This window comes from Vidua chalybeata, chromosome 14, assembly GCF_026979565.1.
Source record: "Vidua chalybeata isolate OUT-0048 chromosome 14, bVidCha1 merged haplotype, whole genome shotgun sequence".
Lineage (NCBI taxonomy): Eukaryota > Metazoa > Chordata > Aves > Passeriformes > Viduidae > Vidua > Vidua chalybeata.
Window position 1 is genome coordinate 14,155,662 of NC_071543.1, and position 22,386 is coordinate 14,178,047.

General features: G+C 53.6%; 1 long non-coding RNA gene across 1 annotated transcript; it reads left to right on the forward strand.

Moving 5' to 3' along the window:
- Positions 1–2,167: 2,167 nt before the first annotated feature.
- On the forward strand, positions 2,168–4,032 carry LOC128795216 (uncharacterized). The gene is made up of 2 exons (XR_008433434.1): positions 2,168–2,420; positions 3,851–4,032. It is a non-coding gene; the product is annotated as an uncharacterized LOC128795216 (long non-coding RNA).
- Positions 4,033–22,386: the final 18,354 nt, after the last annotated feature.

The window sequence follows — 22,386 nt, forward strand, 5'->3', positions numbered from 1 at the left end:
TTACTGGGCTTCCCATAGCTCATGATATGGATTTACTGGAGGCACTGTGTGACATGGCAGAGGGTCCTGGATAGGCAGACACAGCTCCCAAGCCAAACTCCAGGGACTGCCTCACCTCTGGCATGATCCCACTCCAATCCCCACAGCAGGGCCATCCACAAGGTATTCCTGTTGGATTCTCACCCCTTCCTAGGAAGCTTTTCCCTCTGTGGCCAAGCACAGAATCCAAGCACTCTGTGTGAGTTCAGACTGAAATGGTGCCTGCATTCCCTGGAAGACTCCCCACTCCTCATCTTATCCTCCCAGCAATGGCTGAGAACAATTCCACCCCCCAGGCTCTCCTTACGTGCACCCCCTGGTCACCAACTCAAGCCACCCCTGAACTTTCCTTCAGGATTTTATATCTCAGAAGATGCTTGAGGGATTTGGGCCTGCAGTTCAAATTCCTTGGCCTCCGGAATCAAAGCTTCCAAGCTGTTTGACACATGGGATGAAAGGGGAAGTTGGGAACACAAAATAAAAGGCCCAGCACACCCCAGTTGTTCTCCTCAGCTGAGAAGCTTTGGACACGCCAGGAGAACAGAGGAGCTGTCTTCTCCCTGCCCTCTGCTCCATGACCCGGATTCCTCCACCCCTCCAGCCTCCTCCTCTCCATAGGGAGCAGGTCCGGAGCGAGGAGCATTCCAAACACCCCGCTGGTGCCATGTTTATCCAGCGTGTCCTCCTCACTGAGCTGCTCCAAACCAGCGCCAGAATGAAAAAAAGAGAAAGAGGGGAAAACAAAGAGAGGGAAGAAATTAACAGCTCGGGCTTTTGGGCCAGAAAACAACATTTCTTGTTTTTTGTTCTAGCAAAAAAAAAAAAAAAAAAAGAGGAATCCTGCCAGAGATCCTGAGTTTTCAGAGTTAAAGGTGTATCTTGATCTAAAGACAGGGAACTGCAGATTTGGTTTATTCCCTTTCCCTAATTAAATAAGACCCGCAAGGCCCGACATTTTTGGTGGGAATAATGCTTTCTTTATCACTGCTCTGGGTCAGAAAAGGAGCAGGATCCATAGGCTTGAGTTCAAAAACCCAGGAGCAAACAATAGAGATGCTCATTTATGGACCCTGAAGTTGTGCTGTGAGGCCTGAGCTTGTCTCCTTTTGGCTGTTGTCTTCCTTTGAAATCCCAGTCCCCGGAGGATGCTGGAAGTTGCTGCTCCCAGTGCTCCAAAGGCATCTCCAAAGGCAGCACCAGGCACAGTGAGAGCCGTCTCCTCAGACACTTCAACAAACTGGGATAGCACAAGGATTGCTGGAGCCCTTCTGGGTGTGAAACAGCCACGGCTTTCCAGAAAGCACAGGAAAACTGCTGCTGTGCCAACAAACCCGTGGACAACATCCACGGCTCCCAGCGTTCACCATTGTTAGGGACTCAGAAGGATTTTCCCTAAAGAAAATCCCTCAGACCACCATTAGCTCCATTATCAGCCTCTTATGGTTCCCTCATTTAGGACCCAAACCACTCCAGACACAAGAGATGGAGGTGCCACTTTTTGCTCCATCTATGGGAGTTTAGAGCTTCCGAGCAACTCTCCAAGCCAAATTCCCACACCACGTTGCCAAAAATACTTTGGAGTGTGTCTCACTGATGTGAAACATTTCTCTGGATTGTTTCCTCCCAACATCTCCATTTTGTGTTGCCAAATGAGGAAGGAACAGAGTCCAGAGACCCTCATTTCCTCCCCGGGGTTGAAGAGGGGCCACGCTCCAGGAAACACAGCTTGGGTTTATCCACGGAGCAGGAGGAAGATCATCCACACCCTAAGAACGTTCCCCATGGCTGAGACCAAGGGAAGCTGTTCCTGAAATACCATGGGGTAGATGCAAGGGAACACCTGGAGCTGTGTGAGGGCAGGTTCAGGTTGGATTTTAGGAAAAGGTCTTCCTCCAGAGGGTGTTTTGGCACTGACCAGGCTCCCCAGGGAATGGTCACAGCCCCAGAGCTGCCAGAGCTCCAGGAGAGTTTGGACAACGCTCCCAGGGATGCACAGGGTGGGATTGTTGGGGTGTCTGTGCAGGGCCAGCAGTTGGACTGGCTGATCCTGGTGGTCTCCTTGCCAGGAGATTCCATGGCTCTATGACCTCATGAGCCCTGCTGGGGTGGTTCCAGAGAGCGTCACAGTCCGAAGGCCAGCGCCGTGTGCCCGTTCCTCCCTCGCCTTTCCCAGGCAGTGAACCAGACAGTTGTCCCAGTGATTTACCCTGGGATCATCTGTTCCCTGCTTTCTCTCTCTCCCGGTTCTCAGTCAGGCACGACAAGGGTTAATTAATTGCAGGGTGTGGAGCAGCAGGGCAGGAGGGAGTACCCAGCTCCTGTCACCCTGTGAGGCACAGGAATGACTCCGACTCCCGGGATGATCCCTGCTGGAAGTGCAGGTCAGGGCTGTGCTTTCCCCTGCAGATCCGGGGGTGGGAATCCAAGTGCCAAGCTGGATTATGTTGTTAAGCAAAGGGCTGGGAGTGCCAGACAGAGCCAGCCAAGGAGTGGGAAGATGTTAAGGAAGCTTCTCCCAGCTGTCCCCAGTCCCACATTCCTGTCCCTCGACACACCCTCCCCACATCTGATCCTCAGCATCCATGAAGTTCTGTTCACCTTTCCCTGGGCCAGAGCAGCCCTTACCGATTTTCTGGCTTGGCTGTGTCCCTGGAATGTGTTTCTGTGTCTCCTGCCATCCTGCAGCCCCTTCCCAGTCTGCCCACTGGAGCTTTAACTGAGACAGTGTGAGGGACATGCAGGAAAACAAAGCTCCTGTCCAATGTCACCCACTTTTCCACCCAATTTCACGCAGGGTTTTTCCCATTCCCTGTGCGTTAAAGTACCTTTTTCCAGAAAATTTCTGGGTCCATTAATTCCAGAGGCAGAATACCAACCAGTGGGATGAACAACTTCATCCCTGGGGGCTCCATTTCTCCATTTGGATTCGCTTTGCCTTGGCAGAGGAAGGCCAACCTCATCTGCCCCCTATTACCCACACCAAAACCATGTGTGAGCTTTTCTTCACTTTATTGGAGCCAAGCAGCTTGGAAAGGGATTTGGAGTTCTATTCATTCACAATATTCCCCCTTCATAATTATCCATGGAATTGCACCACACCAGGCCTTAAACTGATGTTTATTTTCTCTTCTAAGAGACCTGTAGCACATCCCTGAAATTCAAATCCCTGCTCCTGGACTGAAGTTTGGCTGTCCAGTGCCTCCCTTCATCCCCTTGGATCTGAAGTTTTCTTGCTGCTGCTGACTCCACCACAATTCCCTGGGTGGGAACTGCTGCTTTCCCTTTGTCCTTGCCAGTGTTTGGGGCTGGGAACAAACCTCCCATTTATTGTAAGCACAATATCCTGGAATATAAGGGGAATGTGGATGTCTGAGCAAGATCGGAGCCCTCTCCTGCAGTATCCTGGCATCAGAGGCATTCCCAGGAACACTGGGCAGTGACAGGAGCAGCAGGAGCACTGCTGGTCCTGGCACCTCCAAAAGAATGTAATTTATCCAGGCTGAGCATTTCTCTGGAAATGGGGCAGTTTAGGTGGCAGCAGTCACTTCCCAGGTTCAGGTGTCACTCCAGCCTCGGGAATGTGCCAAGGAATGGGCTGCATCCAGCACGTGTCAACCTTGGTGTCTTTACAAGGCACTTCCTTGGATGTTTTACCCTGCTCCACATCCTCCCATCCCACAAGGACATTGAGCAGGTCCAAGAGACACGAAGTACCCCAGATCATCCTCTTTGGCAGTGAGACATGACAATGGCTGACAATGGTTGGGTTGCTGGAGTTAAAAAAGTACATTTGTTCTCCCTCCCTACCCAGAATTGTGAGGGAAAGCAGGAAAGTCCAGAAAATCAGCTGAGAAAAACCCGTTAACAGCAAGATTTGCCAAATAAGTGAGCGCATCCACTGGCCTGGAAAATGAGCCGGCGAGTGATGGAAGAGCCCTTTCCCAGTTCTGCACACTCAAGGAAACATTTAATACATCTGGAAGGAAAAATCTGCCTTGGCTCCTGCTGCCGGCGTAAATATTTGTGTTCGCAAGTGTTGGCAAATATTTGAGCCATCGATGTTGTTTAACCAAGAGCTTTGTCTCGCGGAGTCCCTCTCCCTGCTCAGGCTCCCTTGGAATCACATCAGCCGGTGGAATCCTCCTGGTGTTTATGAGGGATGGGATCAGACCCTTTCCCTTTGTGAATTAAAGACCAGGCAGGAGCTTATGGAGGTGACCAACAAAGGGTGTCGGAAGTGCTGACAAAGGTCGTGCCCCAAATCCGATTGCTCTTGGCACGGATTCCTTTGGGAGACGGGGAATTGAGCCTGAATTTGCAGGCACAGAGCCATGCAAATGAAGGATTTTCTTGCCTCTACAGTAATTCCTAAGCTTTTATTTGCCATATTCCATGGAAAGGGACAGAGCAAAGACGATTTGCCTCCCGCCATGGCCGTGGTTGTTCAGGTCAGATATGGGAAGACCTCTGTAAAAAACTCCCGGACAAGAGTTTGGTGCCTCAACAGCTTCTGAGGGAAGAGAAACAGAGGCGAAGTGCAAGGACACCAGGAATTGGTAGCCTGGGAATGGAGAAGAGGGGCCTTGGCCTCTGGAGCAGGACTGTGACCACAGCTTGGATCTCTCCAGCTCTGGCCATGGAATTGGTCCCATGCTTGGTTTTCATCTTCCTTCAAGGACAAGTTGTAGACTTCCCATTCCTGGAAATGTCCAAGGCCAGGTTGCACAGGGCTTGGAGAAACCTGGGATAGTGGAAGGTGACTCTGCCCATGGCAGGGGATGGACTGGATGGGATTTAAGGTCTCTTCCAGCCCAAACCATTCTGGGAATCCCTGATTATGCTCCATAAACACTCCTTGCTAACTCATACATGGACCTTGCTAACATTGCCCTGAAGCTGATGGAGAGAATTCCCAGCTGTAATCCCAGCTCAGCGGTGGATGGCAACATCTAAATCCATGACAGCTGTTTCTGCAGTGACTTTGTGACTTGGCTCAGGGACCTGTCCCCCCTGTGCCCACTGTCGGTGACAGCATCACTGAGAAATTGTCCTGCTGATAAACAATTAGCAAGAAAGTCCTAAAAAATTGCCAGAGCAGTTTCTTGAGGAGCTTGAGGGGTGCCTTAAAATGCCTTCAAAGCCTTTTGTGCTTCAACCTGGGTCTAGAGAACACACTAAAGATGTTGAAGTGGAAAAAAGAATTGCAAGCATATCCTGACAGAGCCAAACAAAAATTGCCATTTCAGACAGATGAGAGCCAGCACGGGGGAATCCTGGAGGAGTAAGGGTGGAGTGAGCAGCCCTGAAACCACCTCAGCCTCACCCACCCTGGTGAGGACCACAGCAAGGGTGACTTTAAAGGACGAGGGTGACTTTAAAGGATGAGGACCACACCTGGATTTTTCAGACATGGAACATAGAGAGCAGTAGAGGAGAACACTCCAGGCTCTTCCAGCTGTTTATTCAGTGGAAGATGTTCCAGCAAAAAGCCCCCACCTGCACTTCTGGGTGCTCTCCTGAAGCAGTGCTGTGCCAGGTAAGGCAGCAGGGCCAGCACAGGAGCTGCTGTCCCCTGCCCTGGCTGGCAGCTCCCTCCCAGTTGCTGCATTGACCTCTGAATAAACAAACCTCTGCAAAGGCCTTTCCTAACCCAGCCCACATTCCTCTGGTTGTAAACCCCGAGTGCAGGACACACTCCTGGGAATGAGCTCGCTGTGTTTTCCCTTTGATTCCAACCTCTTGGGAAGATTAAACAGTGTCATCAGCAGGTTAATGCCGGGTGACCTCCGCCGCTCCAAACATTATTGCCTTGCAAATAACGCTGACATTTCCATATTCCTGCCTTGCCCAAGGGTGCAGCAGCCACGTTCCAGGTGCTGCACCAGGAGCGTGCTGGAAGGAAGTTGTGCAGGGATGGGAAAGGGCTGGGATCCAGCACTAAGGGCTGGGAGAAGGCAGGGAGCTCCCTAAGGAAGCTAAAATCCATCCTCCTGTGCCAGGCTCCAGGGAACAGATGTCTCCCTCACCTCCTGCTCAGGCTCCTGTGAAAGAGAGCAGGATCCCAGCTTGTTTCCTGTCCAGGTCTGGAGGATGAGCCTCTCACCAGAGTTTTGTGTCCCAGCTCACAGTTGAGTGGCCTGAAAGGGGCTCTGTGTGCCTGGCTGGAAGGTGATGCCACCAGCGGCTGGTGGCAATGGAGAGACTTCCCAGGGGAGCATTGGCACTTCCCTGAGCTCAGGTGAAGAGGGAAGCACAGAGGTGTGAGGGAGTGATGGAGAGGGGAAGGACAGGGATGAGGAGCAGCAGGGAAAGCTCAGGGCAGCAGTGCAGGGACAGTCAGTGCCTGTGCTACACCTACTCCATGTTCTCCTATCACTGCAGCAGCACCAGCCCCTTCAGGCTGAGGAAAACCAGACTGAGCCCCAGATCCTCACCCGGTTTTCCCTGTAGGTGGGCAGACCCGTCCCCACAGCCCTCCACCCCCTGCTTCCCAAAGCCTGACTGTCTCCCTGTGAAGATGAACGTTTCTCTCACAGGTTTTTCTCTGGTTTTACAGCGAGGTCTTCCATGATCTAAACCCTCATCCTCCTATGGACTGCTCTCCCTCGCCCCTCCCATGCCAAGCCCAGAGGCCTGGCTGGATGCTGGCAGAGCTCCTGCATTCCCTGTGGGCCGCCAGTGCCTGGGCTGGGCAGGACAAAGCTGCAGGGCCAAACCCAGCCCAGGGCAGGGGCTCTGGCAGAGCTCCCTGTGCTCATCCCTAGGCACTGACAGGGATAAGTGTTTCCAGCTCCCAATTCCCTTTCCCGGTCAGAACATCAGGACTTTTCTGTGTCCCAGGAGGGTTTTACTGCCCTTTCAGGATGCTGTGAGATGGTGCAGCATCTCACCATGGGTCCAGTGATTCCCTGACAAATCCCCAGGGATATTCCTGCTCAGGAACACCCTGGGCTGAGTTCTGCCACCCCTGTGTCACCTCACCCAGCATGGCCTCCCAGGGTCACAGAGAGTCCCCAGACCTGCTGGAGAGGTGACACCCCCCAGCCATGTCCCTGTGTGTCTGGGACAGTCCCTCATCCCCCTCCTGCCCCTCCTGGGATGGAAACAGGGCCACGCTGGAGCTCCTGAGCAGGAACCCAAGGACAGAGAACTGAATTCCAGCTCTTTCCTCAGCCCATAAATCCTGCAGTGCTCTGACTTTTCTAGGAATGATGCCTCAGGGAGGGTCTGTGTGGTCCAGAAAAAGAAAAGCAACTCAAACCATGCTTGAAACTCCCAAAGTCTGCTCATCAGCCTCCTCAGCATCCCACAGGCCCAGATCCTGGTGGTTTGAGGGCTCAGCTCTCTGGGATCTGGGATAGAAGCTGGGAGAGATGCTCCCTGCTTGGAGAGAGGGTTCACAGGGGTTCCTCGGGCCTGGCATCAGCTGTGTCCAAATCTGGTTGTGATCTCCCTGTGGAGAGGCCTGTGGCAGTCACAGGCACTGCCAAGGCTGGGCAGGGACTCTTGGGAGCACAGGAAGGCTCCTGGCTGCCTGGCATCCTGCAGAATCCCAGAATCATCAAAGTTGGAAGAGACCCAGAGCATCATCAAGTCCAACCACCCACCCAGCCCCACAATCAGCACCCCTAAACCCTGGCCCCCACATCCAGACACCTCTTGGTCACTCCCAGAGACAGTGACTCCACCACTTCCCTGGGCAACTTATTCCAAGGCCTGACCACTCTTCCAGTGAAAACATTTTTCTGAATATCCATTCTGAAGCTCCCCTGTGCGACTTGAGGCCGTTTTTCTTTCTCACTTGGGACACGGCAGAAGCAATCGACCCCACCTTGCTACAGTCCCCTTCCAGGTGCTTGTGGGGAGCACTGAGGTCCCCCTGAAACTGTGAGGTCCCCCCGGAGCTCCAGCCCAGGCTGGGACCCCAGAGCCAGGTGAATTTGCCTTGTTGTAGATGTGGGATCACAGAGAGGGAGCCTTTCCCTGAGCACCCCAAGCACGGCGAGGCTTCTGCAGGAGACAAAGGAGAGCTGGAGCTGTTTGGGCTGGGAGGAGGCTCTGCATCCAGGAAACACCTCCCGTGGGAGATGAGGGAGACCTGGCCACCCACAGCCCTGGCTTGCCAGGAATCCAGGCTTCCATCTGGCCAAAGCTGTGCCAGAAGTGTCACTGCCATCACCAGCAGGTCACCACCCCTTTCCCTGCATCTCTCTCCTCCTCTGCTCACCCTGGAACCAGCTGAGTTTTTTTACAACCAGGAAACAATCAAACAACCTCTTGAGCTGCTCCTCCTCCTGCCAGCACGGCCATCTCCCCAGCAAAGGATGCTGTGAGTATTCCCAAGGCCTGATGCTGTTCCGTGCTGTTATTCCAGCCTCCCGGTGGGGAAAACCCTCCGGGCTGCAAATACCTGTGTTTCGTTAAGTAAATAATCACACACGATAAAATATCCAGTGGCTGCTGGGATGGAGGAGGGGGGAGCAGGAATGCAGGCGTGGGGATGAGGTGCTGGCAGTCCCAGTATGCTCCAGCAGGTAACTGGGAGTGCTGGCACCACTGGAGAGGAATTAATGAAAAGCTTTTAGGGGGGTCTGTGGGGGGAGTGTTACATTTGTTCAGAAAGAGCAGAGCTGGGAAATCCATCCAGCACAACTCACCCGGCCTCCTTGGGAAAGGCTTGGAAACTGCCCAGCTGTTTCGGGCTCCCAGGGGGCAGAGGAAGAGGAAGGTGGGTGATCCCAGTGGAGGGGGAGCTGTTCCTAAAGCTCTGGGGGGCTTTCTGTGCCCCTCTGGGTGCTGGGACCTTCAGAAATGCTGTGAAGGCAACCCAGCTCTTGTGGGACTCCACTCTGCCCCTTTCCCAGGGCCACTGAGGAAGTTTTTGCTGGAGCCAGGCTGTGATCCTGAGTGTCCTGGCTTGCTGCCTGCTCCAACCACGAGCCCGTGGTGCTGCTACCTCCCTGCAAAGTCCTCTCCAGCTTTTTATGGCTCACCTGTTTGGGAGACTTCGCACGTTCAGAACTGAGGCTTAAAAACCTGTGGAGAGAAGGGAGGAAGGGAAAAGGGGAAAGAGGAGTTCAGCCAGGAGTGAAATACTCAGGAGGTGTTGGAGCCTTGGGCTGGGCCTCATCAAGGTTATCCAGGTCCATCCCAGACTATGGAAAGGCAGCTGGGGGGTTTGCCCTTGCCAGGATCACGGGGAGGGAGGTGTGGGGTAACCTGTGGGACTCTTGGGAAGGCCAGGAGGAGTGGAGTGGGATCAGGAAAGGCTCGTGCCAGGCACAGGTGGGCCTGATGGACAGCTTAGAGCTGTGCCTCGGATTGTGAGCTGGAGCTGGAAGCAGGGCTGAGAGGCTCCTGGAGTCATTTCTCAGTCATTTATTCATCTGTAATTGCCTGTCTGCCTGTCTCGGAGCTAATGACTGGCTGGGAAGATTTGCAGTTGGGTTTGCAGGAGGTAATTACATCCCAATCTCGCTGGATGACTGTGCCTCCAATGAAGATAAACTCGTTGGAATGGGGCTGCACAAGGCAGGGATCAGTTGTATTCCAGAGCCCAGGCATGGCAGGGCAGATAAGGAATGTTTGCGCCGCTGCTTCTTTATCTGCTGACCTATTAAAAGCTTTTCTGTCTGAAGGGAGTGAGGAGCCACCAAGGGGGTTAATCCCACAGCTCCTCACTCCTGATGGATGCGATTCCAGCCTCCTGGTGAGACTCGATCACTGGCTTGGGGTTCTCTGGGTGCTCCTGCTCCTTTCTTTAGGCAGGGCTGGGTTGGTTTTTTCAGCTGCCCCGAGCTGAGCTCCAGGTCAGACTCCAGCAAAAGGAGAATACACAGCTGGGAAAATCCAGCTGATGCCTGGGAATAAAGCCCTGTCTGGGGGGGCAGGGAAGGGGCTGCAGCAGCAGGACATGAGTGGTTTCAAGGCTGATGTTTGGATAAACCCTCCTTCCTGTTCAGGAGCCCTTTGCTTATTCCAGCACTGCACAAGAAGTTTCTCTCTGTCCCCGTCCCCTCGGTAAAGCATCACTCGAGTGCATCATTTGTCACCAGCTTTGTCACCTGAGGACACTTCTGGAACATTGGAGGGCCTCGTGCAGTCCCAGCCCTGCTGTGGGTCCTGGCAGTGCCTCAGGAGCACTGGCTGTGACATGGGGACACCCCAGGGGACAGGAGGAGGCACCTTTGCTCTCCTCAGGCCTTTCCTGGCGTGTGACTTCAAACCCCGGCCCAGCTCAGAGAAGGAGCCAAAGCTCTGAGGACATTTCTGGAATATTGGATGGCCTCGTGCAGTGCCAGTCCTGCTGCAGGTCCTGGCTGTGCCGTGGGGACATCCCAGGGGACAGGAGGAGGAGCCTTCACTCTCCTCAGGCCTCTCCTGGTGTGTGACTTTAAAGCCCCAGCCCCGCTTGGAGCACGAGCCAAAGCTCTGAGCTCATCCCTGTCCCAGGGAGCTGCTAAACCCCCTCAAATCTTTCTTGTTCAGCAGCACTTCATATAAATCCCATAATGTGCGGATCACTCCGGCTGCCAACGGCTCTGGGGCCGGGGGGGAGGATGCTGGGGGGGATTATTGCAGTCCCTGCTCCATTCCCAGGGGATCCCGGGAAACCACGGGCTGCCAGCAAATGTCTGCAGGATGGAGGCACGCTGGGACCCCCGGGAATCAGCTGGCAAAGGGGATGCACTGGGGATGGATTAACAGCCCATTAGGGCAGAGGCTCGGTGCTGCCTTTCTCAAATCCCCTCTGGAATGCCGGGATTCCTGCCTTCCATCCCGGCATCCTTCAGCCCATGGAACATCACTGAGGGCTCAGGGCACTGCACAGCCCTCCCCGAAGGGAGGGCAGGGATTTCCTGCCATGAACCCAACAAGTCTGCTCCGTGCTGCAGGTGCTGGCTGTGGATGTGGCCGAAGGAACACTCGGGAACACTCGGGAATGACTCGAACCTGCTGCTGGAGGAGCTGCAGCCACGCAGGAAGAGCCTTTGGGCACAATGGCCCGCCTGCTTTTCCCCTTCTCCCAGGAAATCATTGCCCAAGAGGCTTCCAGGAGCAGCATGATCCCAATTCCTCCCTTCCTGCTGTGCCAGGGAGTTCATCCTGGTGGCCAAGGAATGATTTTTAATCCAATTTTTCTCTCTCCAGAAACAATAATCTGGAATTGGTAACAAAAGCCACACTGGGGGGATGCCTTTTGCCCCTGAGGGCCACTGGATCCCTGCTGGGATCATGACCTGGTTATTTGAGATGACTGAGAAGTGCATATTCCAAAATGGGATATTGGAATCATCAGTGGAATCCTTCTTCTCACCAGGGAAAATCAAAAAAATCTGGAAGTTTGTGCTCAGAGTGAGAGATTTCTGGCTGCAGAAGTTACCTTTGCCGTGGGATTCTGGGCTTAAATCTGGGACAGTCACATCCCATTCCCCTCAGTCCCTGGGTTAGCACAGGTCAAGTCCCAAATCCTTCGGGAATTTCATGTGGAGAGTTTTACAATGGGAAGAACTCCAAATAGGTAGTTTTGCTGCCTACTTGGATACAGATGGGCAGCACTTTGAATCCAGTTCAGAATTCCAGGAATGGGTTGTGTTGGGATGGAAAAGAGCAGGAGGAAAAGGGAAACTGCTGCTGTGAAGCCATGGAATGCTCAAATAGATCCCTGGCATTCAGGCATTGGGATCAGCCTGGCTACAAGGGATTAAGAAAATTATAATGATATTTTTACTTCCCAGAGAACAGAGTTTCATCCAAAATAAAACCTTTGCAAAAGGGAAAAAAAAAAAAAAAGGAAGATAAAAATAGCCAAATGAATCGGCACAGCAGGAAAATTCCGAGCTGGTCATGGAATGAGCGTCAGCATTCCCTGTTTGTGAGTTCCTCACTCAAAGTGGGTTTTGTTACAATACTGGAATGAAATAAAGTCACTATGAAAAGTTGCTTTTTAAAAGCTCTTTGCATCACTGGTATAAAGCAGAGGCTTCCTGGTAAAACCCAAATCCAGACTCTGGGAGCTTTCTGGATCTTTGTGGGTTTGGAAGAATGGCAGCAAGATGAGAAACCCCAGAGAAAATGGGAATTTTCCTGCCTGAGAAGGCAGTGGATATTAGGCCAGTCCATCTCCTTCATTTCTTGAATTATTCCTGTATAATTCTAAAATTAGTCCCTTATTCTTTGGGCAGGTGAGGCAGCGAGGGAGGTTCCTGCTCCTCACAGCACTGTGGGAATTGAGCCTTAATTCCTTCCTGGCAAACCCTGCCTGCTCCAGCCACACAGCCTCCCAATGGCAAAGCCAGTCCTGAGCCTCGCACTAACATAAGCCCAAGTCTGGCACTTGAGATTAAACTCAGCTTGGAGATTCTGCCTCCGTGCAAAGCTTCCATTCCAAGGGAGCTGCTCCCAGAGTCGGGATGGGCAGGGAGTGGAGAAGAGGCAGAAAATTGAGCTATTTTCTTGTTCTTCTACAAGATTTTATTGCTCTTTTTCATGTGATCCTCTTCATTATTTTCTTTTCCCTAGGGGAATGTTGTTCATTTGTTGATGATCTGACCTGGAAAGGGTGAGGATGATGCAGAGTTTTTGGCCTCGCTGACCTGCTGGATGCTGTTGGTGCCTCAGCTCCCACAGATCCGCTGTGTCCCGTCCCATGGAGACAGCACAGGGAGCAGGGGGTGGCACAGGAGGCTGTGGGAAGCTTTAATTACCCCAAATGTCCCCAGTGCCCGAGATCCTAATTGCTAATAAATGTTCCTGCTGAGTAGCTTTTATTTTTCCAGGGCGATGGAATAACAGGGAAAATATGTGAAAGTCTCTGGATTTCTAAAGTGTGTTTTTCTTTCATTTATATTTCCCTAATTATGCTGTCATGGGCTGCTGAAAATTGGACCCCCTCCCTTCTTCCCTTCCCAAAAATGACCAAATAAACAGAGCAGTGACAAGCTGGCTGGGATAAAGGAGAGATGGAAGGGGCGGTTCTGCATCCTACTGCTTCCAGCCCCAGAGCTCGCAGCTGCTGCCTCTGCCCTAGAATCCTGGGATCATGGAATCGCCGTGGTGATGTGGGCTGTCACTCCCAGCTGGGATCTTCAGTGGAGGTGCTCTGGACAGGCACAGCCTCTTTCCAGAGGGATGTGGATGAGGTGAAGCTCAGGTGGAGGGTGGCAAGCTAGGCCCTCCTCTCCTCTCCTCTCCTCTCCTCTCCTCTCCTCTCCTCTCCTCTCCTCTCCTCTCCTCTCCTCTCCTCTCCTCTCCTCTCCTCTCCTCTCCTCTCCTCTCCTCTCCTCTCCTCTCCTCTCCTCTCCTCTCCTCTCCTCTCCTCTCCTCTCCTCTCCTCTCCTCTCCTCTCCTCTCCTCTCCTCTCCTCTCCTCTCCTCTCCTCTCCTCTCCTCTCCTCTCCTCTCCTCTCCTCTCCTCTCCTCTCCTCTCCTCTCCTCTCCTCTCCTCTCCTCTCCTCTCCTCTCCTCTCCTCTCCTCTCCTCTCCTCTCCTCTCCTCTCCTCTCCTCTCCTCTCTCTTCCCTTGCCTTTTCTCTCACTTCTTCTCTCACCTTTTCTCTCACCTCTTCCCTCTCCTTTAGGACCCACTCTTGCCCTGGAAAACGCTTTCCCTCCAATCCTGGGGTACTGTCAGCACACCCCGAGCTGCTCTGCACGTTTTAAATAACATTTCACTGAGCTGAGTGTGTGGTACAGAAACCACAAGTGTGAGGATCCCACAGTCCATAAATATAAAGGAGTGTACAGAGAGAGAGGAGACTCCAGAGGGGGAGCACAACCAGCAGTGGGATCACACCTCAAATCCAGGGTATTGCAATCCATGTAAACCACAAACTGCAAAGGAGGCACCATAAACAGCACAGAGCTCCGGGAAGCCTTTCCCAAGTTTTGGTGTGCCAGGAGCTGAGGCAGGAGATGGCTTTAGGTCTCCAAAACTCCTGGCTCTTTTTCCCACATGCAGAAGGCCTGGCACTGGATTGGGTTACTAAAGCATTCCAGCCCCATTCCCACTCACAGAAATCTCTGCTTCCCTGAAAAATTGAAACCATTTTATTTCTCCTCTTCCCTTCCCCCTCCCCTGGCTGGGCTCTGCCACGGCCCCGGTGGGTTTGGAGCCCATTAGCCAAGGTGCCAAGGGTACAGAGGCAAATTCCACCTGGCAAATTCCACCTAAGGAACCAGGATTGTTGGTGTCAGGAATCTCCCAGGGCTCCTGGAGCTCTGCTGTGCTCAGGACAGGGCGACAGAACCACAACCTGCCATTCAGGGGACTCTGTGACACCCCCTGGCACAGGTTCCTAGAGAAGCTGTGGCTGCCCCATCCCTGGAAATGTCCAAGGCCAGGCTGGACAGAGCTTGGAGCAACCAGGGATTGTGGAAGCTGTCCCTGCCCATGGCAGGAGTGGGACTGGATGGCATTTAAGATCACTTCCAACCCAAACCACTCCATGATATTCAGGCCCAAACAGCCTCTGTGACCTCATCCCTCTCCTTGCCCTCCACCTCTCCCATCCTCTCCCCTGTGTCCTCCACGATCCTCTCTGGGAAGGTGCTGTGCAGATTTTCCTGCACAGCTATTAAGTTCTTGCACTTTCCCTGTGGATCCTATTAGCCAAAGAATTTGCTCCTTTTCCAGAGCTCTTTTTTACTCTTTTAAATGAAAACACTTCAAAATATGTCTACGTACACCTTGGCTTGGAGATGGAATTTCAGAGCTGAGGCCGTGCACACACATTTCTGCCTCTTTCTGCCTCAAACATTTTCTTATATCCACAAATGTATGAAAACCCCATTAGAGAATTGAATTGAATTCCCTCAGTGCACTGGGTTCCCTGAGCAGGCTGCAGCTCTTTCCCAGCACCAGGAGTCTGGGTTCCTGCTGATCCTGCCATCCCTGACATTTCTGCCCAGTCCTGGGTGTGCAGCCCTGCCTGGCACTGCTCCTTCCCCAGCTGAGGGGCCAAACAGCCTGGGATCTAAAGCATGGACAGATTTGTATCCATGGCTCCAGCCTGTGTGGGGGCTCTCAGCGAGCTTGGATGAGCTCCATGCAGATCCCATCATGTGCCCAGTGCTGAGATCCAGTCTGCCCCATCGTCATGGGATCCCGGGTGGTTTGGGATGGAAGGGACCTTAAAGCTCATCTCATTCCAACCCCTGCCACGGGCAGGGACACCTTCCACTAGCCCAGGTTGCCCCAAGCCCTGTTCAGCCTAGCCTTGGATGCTTCCAGGGATCCAGGGGTAGCCACAGCTTCTCTGGAAAACCATTCCAAGGCCACCCCACCCTCACAGGGCAGAATTTTTCCCAATATCCCGTCTAACCCTGCCCTCTAGCATTGGGAAGCCAGCCTACATCTCCCTGTGTCATTACCCCATCTCTCTCCATCCCAAGTCCTTCCTCCCCACCCCTCGTGTCCCCTCTCCTCCTCCTCCCTTCCCGAGGTTCCATGGATGGGGCTGTGCCTGCAGGCTGCCTGCTGCCGCCTGTCCCCGGCCAGAAAGCTCTGCCTGTGGTGCCTCACAAAGCTCCCTTTGAGCCCCGAGTGGCGGCGGGGGGAGGCCCTTGTGGCTGGGGCTGGCGAGTGGCTGCAGAAGGACTTTGTGAGAGGCACTGGCGGTGCCAGGAATCTCATTACAGCCCCTGACTGACGGCCGTGCGAGGATGGTCCCCAAACAGGCACCCAGACACCGCAGGCTTGGAGCTGAAGGGCTGGAGGAGACCTCGGGAGCTCCCGGAATCCCAAACCTGTCCAGTCAGGAGCCCACTCCCAGCTTTTGTGCAGGCTGGGAGAGCAGGGCAGGAGCTGAGCCAAGGCAGAGCCCAGCTCATCCCTAACACTCCCTCAGTCTCTCCGTCTTGATTGAAGGAATTTCCACCCGGCCAAGCGCTGGAGTGTGGAATTGCTCCCCCACAGCCTGGCTGGGCCCGCTAAGGGTTAATGTCGGGGCCAGGCAGAGAATCCATCTCCATTTCAATGCTTCGTTAAGAGTTTTGTGGTGAAACAAAGCAAAGCCATCCAAGTTTGGTGACAATTTTCCCACAGTCATCCGCGGCTCTGATTCATTTTCAGCCCCAGATTGGAGTGGTAATAGCCCGACCACAGAACATTTCCTGGGGATTAATCACGGCTGGGAAAGGGCTGCAGCTCTGAACTGCGCTCCAGGTGCCCCCAGATTGTCCTTCTGTGTCAGGAATTAGCGGCTGCTGAGGTCACTCCCGCTCTGCCGCCGCTGCTGCAATTAGAACCCAATTCCTGCTAATTACCAGCAGGTTCAGACATCAAGGTGCCGGGAGCTCGCAGCAAAGCCCAGCTCCTGCCCTGTCATTCCCGGCCACCTGCTGCTTCCAGAGCATTGGCAGGCATGGAAATCCATGGGGAATCTCTGAGGGGCTTCCCTGAGGTCCCTCTCTGTGTGCTTTGTGGCACCTGGGCTCTCAGGTGACAAATGGATGGGTGGATGGATGGATGGATGGATGGATGGATGGATGGATGGATGGATGGATGGATGGATGACACTTCTTTCTTCCCAAAGCCTGCAGAACATCCCCAGGATTCAGACACCCCACTTTCCTTCCAGGGAGTGAGTCAAGCCTGGAAAAGCAAATCCCAGGACATCATTCAAGCAAAAGCTTTTTTTTCCATGCACAATCAAGAAATTCCTGGTCAGGGCCGACATGGGAAGGGCTGGCTCCAAGGGTGACTCCTGGTCACCATGCTGGATGTAGGGCCCCGTTTTTCACTGTTTCTCCAGCTCAGGGAAATATTCATCCACGTTCCATCCAGTTCCAGCCCACCACTCCTTGCTGGGCACTGCAGCCCCCTCCCCACCCGTGGGGTGCTCCGAGGCCATGGGGACAGGACGGGTTCTCCACTCCACCTTTTCTGCCTCCAGCTGCCTGCAACAGGAAAAATATCCCGGGAAAGGGACCCCATAGGGTGATCCTGAGCTACTTTGGACTCATTTTAGAAACACAAATGCCAGGGGGAAAAGAGAATTTGTGCCTGTCCCAGCTGAGCACCAGCACTGGCACAAGCACCAGAGCCAGCAGCAGCACTGGCATCGCTACCAGAACCAGCACCAGGACCAGCAGCAGAATCAACACCAAAACCAGAACCAGCACCAGGACCAGCAGCAGAATCAACACCAAAACCAGAACCAGCACCAGGACCAACACCAGCACCAGAACCAGCACCAGGACCAACACCAGCACCAGCACCAGCTGCAGAACCAGCCCCAGCTCCAGCCCTGCTCCGTGGCCACAGCTGGCTCTGGCTGTGGGTGCCACTGCCGTCCCCATTCCCCTGCCACATGTCTGCCAGATGCAGCCAAGTTTCCAAGCCCGGCTCTGCCAAGGAGCTGGAGAAGGGGGAGCCGGCACATCCCCCCTTTCCCCAGCCTCCAGCCCTGCCTGGGCACTGCGGCTGCACAGCGAGGAGGTTTTTGGCTCCAATCGCTGTTTGCTGCCGTGTTTTGTACAATAATTAAGCACCTGCCTTTTGAAGGTTCCTTCTCATTGCTGGGAACATTCCCCAGTGCTGTGTCCCCCTTTAATTTCCTCCGGCAGTGCTGCCTCCCGTCACCCTTCCCATTTCCACGGCATCGCAGCACACCGGTACCTGCATCCACCTCTTGTGCCGGAGCTTTGAAGTTGAAATTCCATCTCCCTGCATGATCAAATCTTTGATTTCTGATTAAAGCTGTCAAAGAAACAGTTTCCTGCCTGCTGAAAATTCAGATTTCAAATAAAATAGAAAGACAAAATCTGCATTGGGCTAAAACATAAAAATACCTTTTCCATGGAGCTAAGAAAGGAAAACAGCGTCAGCACAGGTTGGTCCCAGCGTTTTATCTCAGCTGCAGCCTTTGCTTTCCCTCCTTCCACTTCTTTTGTTATGATTGGCATATTTTTGGAAATATGAGCCCGTGTTAAGTGAGAAGACAAGGAAATTTTCACTTTAGGAGCAGCAAAACAAAATCTTCCTGAATAAATGTATAGGCAGGCTTGGTTTTTTTTTTTCTTTTCCCCAACTTTTGGAATTGAAATTGTCCCATCAAAACCTGTCCTAAGGAATGAGTGAGGATATAAATAAATAAATGTTCCTGGCTTGATCAAGCACGAACAAGAATGATTATTAAATTCCCAGATAACATCCCATCCCCTTGGGATCTCCCTGATGGACACCTCGGCAGACGTTCCCCTCCCGCCTGGCACATCCTTCCCAGCACAAACAATGGGACCAAAAAGGAAAGAGGGAAAAGGCCAAACTTAAAAATCCAGCTGGGAACTTAAATGAGAGGCCTAGATGGAAAAAATAGCCCTTTTCCATGACACGGAATGTGTTCCTTCATCAGGAGGCTGCACACATGTGGAAAGTGAATGTGTGGATGAGGGAAGTGCTTGGATAACAGATCCTGCTGTGCCAGGGAAGGTCTGGATTGGGAAGGCTGGAGGATCCAGCGTTGGGATTTTAAGGAATGTTGCTTCCCATGTCTTAAATCTCTGCTGTGGGAGCAGCCAGCCCAGGCAGGAATGTTTGCAGCCCTGGTATGGGAATGAGGAGGGTGAATCCAGGGATTTGAGGGTAAGTGCTTCTCAGGGGGGCCAAAGGCAGGGGGATTTTCCATGCCTGGCACAGGCGGCTGTGGGAGTTACAGGTGGGGACGGGCGGCAGTGCTGGATCTGTGAGCAGAGGGGCTGTCCCTGCTCCCTCAGGACATTCTGCTCTCCCTTCACTGTCCTGGGTCACAGGGACAGCCTGGTAAAGCCATTCCTCTGTCCCCTGCAGCCACCAGGATTGAGCAGGGGGAGGAATGCAAAGGAAAATCCAAAGGCATCCAGATCTGGGGTTTGAAGTAGGTAAGAAATCCTCTCCCCGTCTTTGGGAATAGAACTGGCAGACAAACCCTTTATCCAAATCTTTGAGAATAGAATTAGGAGAAAAACCCTTTCTCCAATCTTTGGGTGTAAATTTGGGAGACAAACGCCTCTTCCAGCCTTTGGGAGTAGAATTAGGACACAAACCCTTTCCCCACCCTTGGCACCCTCCCCACGCCCGTCCCCACCAGGCTCTGTGGCCCAGGTGCCCATGGGGCTGCGTTCCCAACTCCTGGCTTTAATCTCCACATTTATGGGCCATGTGCAGTTATTTAACAGGTCTGGCCCGAGCAGCAGCGTGTGCCAAGAAGGAACAATCATCCCTCATTTCCCAGCTGTGACATCATCAGCTCATATTTCACGGATATGATGTCACTGCTGCGCAATAGGACTCGGGATTTTCAAAAGGTTTTTATTAATGCTGAGGCTTTTTTGGGTGGTTTTTTTTTTTTTTTTTCCTCTGGTCTGGCCAGAACATCTGGAGCTGGGAAACTTCAGAGTCCGGAATATTCACGAGTTGGAGCAGACAGAATTGCAACCCACAGGACTTCTGGGAGTGAAGGAGGGCAGATAACGATGTGGGGATCCAGGAGTCAAAGCAACTGCGGAACAATCAAAGAGCATCAGGAAGGAGGGTGAGGCAGGAGGGGTGGGGGGCTGGGGACGTGTCCTCACCCTCCATGAGCAGGTTGGGGACACCAGGCTGGGGAGGTGACACCACAGAGCCACACCTGGGGTGGTGGCAGAGGATGAGTGACACCTCCAGGGTGGAGAGAAGTCCATCCATCTGCTTTTCCAGAATAAAGGAAATTTTACAGCCTCACAGAAACCTCGGGAAGCTGGGAAGGAGGGAGGGGAGAGGATTCTGGGGGAGAGGGTCTGCTGGGCAGGCAGCATGAACTGGGGAGAGGGGATAGAAGCCTTGGGAAGGTGCAGCAGGCCTGGACAGGGCTGTGTGTCCAACGTTGCTCAGCAGGATTGGGAAACACCACCTGTGGCACCTGGCTGTGGGATGAGCATCCCTTGGGACGCTTGGCACCCTCCCAGGATCCCATCCTTCACCCTGCATCTCCCACCGCCTCAGGTGCCTCTCTCCCACAGCACTCCCCCTCGGTGAAAGCTGTGGGACACCTGGAGCTGGAACAAGGTGCTAAAAGGACTGGGGTGACCATTCCTTGGAATCCCTAATAAATCCATCCCAGCTGCATCCCTTTGAGGTTCCCTTCCCAGCAGCCCTCGTGCAAGAGAGCACAAGAAGTCCCAGACAATGGAAATGCTTTTTCCATGAGCCCTCGCAGCAGAAGCCGGAATGTCAAGCACGGCTGTCGGGAGAAGCCCATGGAACTGATGTCACCACGCTCCAAGCAGTGGGTCCCCTGCCACGTGCCAATCCCAAAAAATGTCGTTCCCTGGTTCTGAATGAGGAAGGGCCTGGGAATGGCAGGAATTCTGCTGCTCCGTTCCGTCTTGCCAGGATTGTTGAAACCCATTTTTCCAGCTGCGAGCTTTTATAAATCCCTCGGGAGCTCCGTGAGAGCCCCAAGCTTCTTCCAAAGGAGCCCAGGCAGTTCCAGTGGCTGCACCGAGGAGAGAAAGGTTGGAGAATGAAGCCTGACAAGCTGATGAGATAAACTGGTCAGATCAAAGACTGACAGCAATAATTGTACACGGCGTTGCTGTGCAAAGCTAATTTAGACACAGATGAGCCCATGACAGACTCACTGGAGGGTGGCAGACGAGCAGGGAATGGAGAGCACTTCATTTATCCTCCCTGGAAGCGGGGGGAGCGCCGGGAGCAGGCGGCTGGGGCGGCTTCTCCCTCGCTCTCTCTCCTTCCAAGTTATCAAACTTTATCTGGCTCTTTTGCTGCAAATTAGCGAGGAAGGACAGAGAGGGAAAAACACTGAATCCATCAAGGCTCCTGCTTGTTTCACAGCCCACGGGGGAGAAGTCAGGATGATTTACTGGGAGGGTGGGGAGATGCTGGAACAGACTGTCCAGAGAAGCTGTGGCTGCCCCATCCCTGGCAGTGTCCAAAGCCAGGTTGGATGGGGCTTGGAGCAACCTGGGATGGTGGAAGGTGTCCCTGTCCATGGCAGGGGTTGGCACTGGATGAGCTTCAAGGTTGTTTCCAATCCAAACCACTCTGGGATTCTGGGATTCTGTGGTTCTGCAAAACAGAGGCCTGATTTTTTCTTGCAAAGCCCAACAAAGCACCACATTTTCACACCATGTGGGGCTTTTGCTCTGTTATAAATCAAACCAGACCCATCATTTCTCCCACTTTATTTTTTTTCCAGCTCACTCAGATCACTGGGAACTGGAGGAGTTTCTTCTTCTGGTGGTGTTCAGACTTGCCTGCTGCTTTGGGTCTCTGCAATGAAGTCCTCTCCTGGTTTCTTCATTCCCTTCCCTCTTCTCTCCCTATCCCTGGCAGGAACCAACTCTCAGAGATGCAAACCCCGTGTCCTACAACCAGCACCTGCACCAGGACAGGTCCCCTGGCACAGTGAGGCCCTTGTACCTGCCCGAGCACCTCTGCCCTGGAGATCCTGCTGCCTGCAGCCCTCGGGAAGCTCTGGCTCCAGGCCGGGAAGCAGCGGGATGCAGGCACCAGCGCGGGCTGGCAGACGAGGGAGTAACTGAAGGGAGAAGAATTTTCACTTCATATTTTATGCAAAACTGACACTTTCAGCCCAAGAAGAAACCCCTCCCACTCAGCATGGGCAGGATCCATCCCGGAGGGAGCGGCCAGCGGTCCCTGATCCCATCCCGTGCCATGGGTGAGCTCCGGGCAGGGAGAACCGCTCGCCCCTGCCCTGCTCCCGTGCCCAGCCCGGGCTGGCTGTGCCGCAGCTGCCAGAACAATGGGAACAACCCCAATAACCCCCCTTTCCCGGGAATACTGCGGGCTCTTGGCAGCTCCTTCGCACACAATTAGCATTTCTCGTCAGGCGGGGGAGCACAGATTGCACGCGCTGCGGAGTGTTTTGCACAACAGACCGAACCCAATATGGCCCTGCCCGGAGCCGCAGCTAAAAGTGACTCCGCAGCAGGACAGACCCAGCGCGGCTCCCGCGGCCCCGCCCGGGTCAGGCTCCTCCCGACCTCTCCTGAGCACGGCCCCGAACGCACCCAAGGGCTGAGCGCAGGGCGGGCACTGCCCCCACCTTGATTTGCAGCAGGGACTCACCTTTTCCTTCCTCAGGGAAAGAAGAGGTGGATATTGGTGGGTCCAGGCTCGGAAGAAGGGCTGGGACTTAGAGGGAGCTCAGGGGCCAGGGACACACGGAGCCATGGGATGGTTAGGGTTGGAAGGGACCTTAAATCCCATCCAATCCCACCCCTTGCCATGGGCAGGGACAGCTTCCCTGCCAAGCCCCATCCAGCCTGACCTTGGACACTTCCAGGGATGGGCCAGCCACAGCTTCTCTGGACAGCCTGTTCCAGCACCTGCCCACCCTCACAGG